Here is a 4,677-nt window from a genome sequence, read left to right as displayed (position 1 = left end):
CAGGATGGTCTCGATCTCCTGACCTCGTGATCCGCCCGTCTCAGCCTCCCAAAGTGCTGGGATTACAGGCTTGAGCCACCGCGCCCGGCTTCTCCCCGTTTTAAGCAGTGCGCATGCTCCTAAATACGCTTCCCCGTAGGCTGGGCCAACAGGTCCTAAGGCAAAAAGTGTGGGCGAGGCTGCTCTCTGTATCTCGTAGCCCCACCCCATTCCCATTAGTCCTGCCTCTTTGGGCTGGAACGGGAGGTGTGGCCCTTCGGACCTCAAGGTTCCCCTTAACACAGAGCACCCCAGTCTTCGCGGAAAGCGTTCCGGGTAGGCGATGGCTGCGACGCGTGCAGGGCCCCGCGCCCGCGAGATCTTCACCTCGCTGGAGTACGGACCGGTGCCGGAGAGCCACGCATGCGCACTGGTGAGAGCCTGCCCGGCTGGCGCTGCCCGCTGCGTTACCCAGGCCTCGGCGCCCGGTTTTTCGCGCGGAGTCCCGTCATCCACTGCGGCAGCTCAGCAACTCCGCCTCTCTCAGTCCCCGTGATTCCCGCCGCCCAATAGGATCGCGCCCTGTAGGACGTTCCCTTGAGCCTTGGCGGTGGCGGCTTCGGCCTTTTAGTCTGTTGCCATCTTCCCCAGCGGTCCTCTTGCCCCTTGATCCTGAACTTCTCGAGGTGCTTCCGCGGTTTTCCCGAACTCCTCTAGAAGCTCTCGTGATTCCTCAGGGTCCCCTCAGAACCTGACGCGCACCACCAGACCCCTTAAGATTCATGTGGGGCTCCGGCGATCCACAACCTCCATTGTCTTTCCACGACTCTTTAAAACATCCTATGGCTTTCATGGGCCCCCGGAGCACCCCAGACCTCCTGAGGGACTCCCTTGATCCCCTTGATTACCCGGACACCTTCAGAACTTCCATGGTGACTCCGTGATCCCATAGGGCCCCTCAATACTCGTGGGGTTCATGTGCACTCACGGGAACTCTCAGGAGCCTAGAATACATCAGGACTTCCGGTTTGGGTTTTTTGTTTGTTTGTTTTTGTTTTTGAGCCAGGGTCTCACTCTGTCGCCCAAACTGAAGTGCAGTGGCGTGATTGCACCCCACTGCAGCCTCAATCCCCTGGGCTCAAGCTGTCCTCTCACCTCAGCCTCCCAAGTAACTGGGACCAGAGACATGTGCCACCACTCCCAGCTAATATTTGTACTTTTTGTAGAGACGAGGTTTCAGCATGTTGGCCAGTCTGGTCTCGAACTCCTGGCCTCAAGTGATCCACCCACCTCGTCTTCCCAAAGTGCTGGGATTACAGGCGTGAGCCACTGCACCCAGCCACATCAGGACTTCTTGTAATTACTTATGGCCCCTCACAAAACCCTCACGGGGCTCCTACGATCTCTCTAGCTCTCAGAATGTCCCATAGGGTTCCCATGATTGTTCAGGAACCCTTGAAGTCCTCATGAGGGTCCCATGATCCCCTGGGGGTCCTCAGAACCTCCTTAGGACTCCCATGATCCCTCGGAGGCCCCCAGAACCCTCGTGGGGTTCCTGCAAATAAGTAGGGCGCCTCGAACTTTATGTCATTTCCCCAGGCACTCTCAGAATTCCCTCACGGGGCTCTCATGATCCCCTGGGGTCCCTCAGTACCCAGGTGGAAGAAGCTTAGGCTTCCTTGACGGGGAGGGCAGGAGGCCAGAGCAATGGCCCAGGTGGAAGAGACTGGATCAGAACCCTGGCACAGCCTAGCACTTAGGGAGGCCGAGACAGGCAGATTGCTTGAGCTCAGGAATTCGAGACCAGCCTGGGCAACATAGTGAAACCTGGTCTCTACTAAAATACTAAACATTGGGCCAGGCATGGTGGCTCAGATTTGGGAGTCTGAGGTGGGCGGATCACCTGAGGTCAGGAATTCGAGACCAGCCTGGCCAACATGGTAAAACCCCGTCTCTACTAAAATACAAAAATTACCTCAGCATGGTGGTGTTTGCCTGTAATCCTAGCTACTCGGGAGGCTGAGGTGGGAGAATTGCTTGAACCTGGGAGGCGAAGGTTGCAGTAAGCGGAGATCGCACCACTGCACTCCATCCTGGGCAACAGAGCAAGACTCTGTCTCCAAAAACAAATAAACAAACAAACAAAAAATGGCCAGGCGCAGTGGCTCACGCCTGTAATCCCAGCGCTTTGGGAGGCTGAGGCAGGCGGATCATGAGGTCAGGAGTTCGAGACCAGCCTGGCCAAGTCGGTGAAACCCCATCTGTACTAAAAATACAAAAAAATTAGCTGGGCGTGGTGGCAGACGCCTGTAGTCCCACCTACTCGGGAGGCTGAGGCCTAAACCCGGGCGGCAGAGGTTGCAATGAGCCGAGATCGTGCCACTGCACTCCAGCCTGGGCAACAGAGTGAGGACTCTGTCTCAAAAAAAAAAAAAAAAAAAGAGAGAAAGGTAAATTAAACCCACAATGAGCTATCACTATGCACCTAAATGGCTAAAATGTAAAAAACTAGCCATACCAACTGTTAGGTTTTTTGAAGGGAAGGCGAGGGTGAAAGAAAGACAGGGACCCAGGAGGTCTACGGCAACACAGGTATATTGTAAAAACCTGCGGAGATGGGGGTACCAGCTTCATGCTGGAGCCCACCGCTGCTTACAGGCTAGGGTACTTCTAGGTATGGGCGGGAGGGGTCTGGGCAGTATGGCTTGCTGCCTGGCAGGATATTGACAAGATGTTCCTATGATCAGGCAGTTTGGCCCTTTTTCTGCTGGGATGTGATAGGTTGTTCCTGGGAACTTTGCTCAGCAGGATATGATAGAGATAGTCCTTTTCAGTTGGAATTTTGCCTGGTGGGTATGTTAAAAAAGTCAGGCAGCCAGACGTGGTGGCTCACACCTGTAATCCCAACACTTTGGGAGGCCCAGGTGGGCGGATCACTTGAGGTCAGGAGTTCGAGACCAGCCTGGCCAACATGGTGAAACCCCATCTCTACTAAAAATACAAAATTAGCCGGGCATGGTAGCAGGCGCCTGTAATCCCAGCTACTCTGGAGGCTGAGGCAGAAGAATTGCTTGAACCTGGGAGGCGGAAGTTGCAATGAGCCAAGACTGCACCACTGCACTCCAGCCTGTGCAACAGAGCAAGACTCTGTCTCAAAAAAAAAAAAAAAAGAAACAGAAAACAAAAAATTAGCCAGCGGTGGCAGCGCACACCTGTAGTCCCAGCTACTCAGGAGGCTGAGGTGGGAGGATCACCTGAGCCTGGGAGGTGCAGTAATCATACCACTAAACTCCAGCCTGGGTGACAGAATGAGACCGTGTTCCCTCAAAAAAATAAGAAGTTGAGGCCAGGCAAGTAGCTTACACCTGTAATCCCAGCAGTTTGGGAGACTGAGGCAGGAGGATCTCTTGCGCCTAGGAGTTCAAGACCAGCCTGGGCAACATGGTGAGGCAACATGGTTAGGCCTCATCTTTTTTAATATAAAAATAAAACATAAAAAGTGAAGCTGAGACTTGGACTTGAGCCCTTGCATTTCAGACCCATGTTCTCTGGGCCAGACTCAACCAACAAACATGTTTTCTTTGGCCTGAACTTTATTTTTGAAAATGTGAAATGCTGGACAATTGATTCCATGTAAACATCCGGGAGGTCCTCTTGAAAATAAAATTCCAAAATGTGTCAAACTTTGGCTCAACTTCCCTGACAAAAATCATCTGGAACCAATAGCTCCTGTCCTTTCAATGAATCATAAGCTCCTCTTATCCAGGCCCTCATCTCAGGCCTCCTGGAACCCTCTGGACATTCTTTTGGAATTTTGTTTTTCTTTTGGGGGAAAATTTTCAAACTTCCACAGAATAATTAGCATTTATTTTGAACTCCTATTTACCCATCACTCTGCTTTGACCATCATCAACATTTATCAGCGCTGTTTCCTTCTGTATTTTCTTTGGAGTAATTTAAACAAATCCCAGATGTCACAGTATTTTCCTATAAATATTTGAATCCTTTCTTCTAACAGATAAGGGTTCATTTTGTTACAAAACTACCATGGTCTATTACCACACTTAACAACATTAACTCATTCTTTTTGTTTTTTGTTTGTTTGTTTGTTTGAGACAGGGTCTTACTCTGTTGCCCAGGCTAGCGTTCAGTAGCGCAATCACAGCTCACTGCAGCCTGGAACTCCTGGGCTCAAGCAATCCTCCCACCCCAGCCTCCTGAGTAGCTGAGACTACATGTGTGTACCACCATGACTGGCAAATTTTTTATTTTTATTTGTAGAGATGGGGTCTTGCTGTGTCTGTCCAGACTAGTCTCAAACTCCTCAGCTCAAGCAGTCCTCCCATCTCAGTGTGGGAAAGTGCCGGGATTACAGATGTGAGCTACCATGCCCAGCCAACAATCATTCTTTAATGTCATCCAATGGCCAGTTCATGATCAAATATCCCTGACTATCTCACAGATGTCTCTTTTCCCTGTGGGCGTTTGAGTTTGGAACTTCTAAGTAACTTTTTTCGCTTTAAAGAGAAAACAGAAGTCAAGCATGGTGGCTCATGATTGTAATCCCAGCACTTTGGGAGGCTGAGGCGAGTGGATCACCTGAGGCCAGGAGTTTGAGAGCAGCCTGGCCAACATGGTGAAAATCCATCTCTACTAAAAATATAAAAATTAGCTGGGCATGGTGGCGGCCGCCTGTAA

General features: G+C 51.1%; 1 protein-coding gene across 1 annotated transcript in view; it reads left to right on the top strand.

Moving 5' to 3' along the window:
- The first annotated feature begins 286 nt into the window (after positions 1 to 286).
- Positions 287 to 4,677, top strand: part of ALDH16A1 (aldehyde dehydrogenase 16 family, member A1) — a 17,565-nt gene continuing 13,174 nt past the window's right edge. The window contains exon 1 of the mRNA XM_011946522.1: positions 287 to 412. The gene's annotated coding sequence lies outside the window, so the exon portion shown is untranslated. The remainder of the gene's footprint in view (positions 413 to 4,677) is intronic.

This window comes from Colobus angolensis, unplaced genomic scaffold (genome assembly GCF_000951035.1).
Source record: "Colobus angolensis palliatus isolate OR3802 unplaced genomic scaffold, Cang.pa_1.0 Scaffold25, whole genome shotgun sequence".
NCBI classification, from domain to species: Eukaryota; Metazoa; Chordata; class Mammalia; order Primates; family Cercopithecidae; genus Colobus; species Colobus angolensis.
This window is presented reverse-complemented; position numbering and strand designations above follow the sequence as displayed.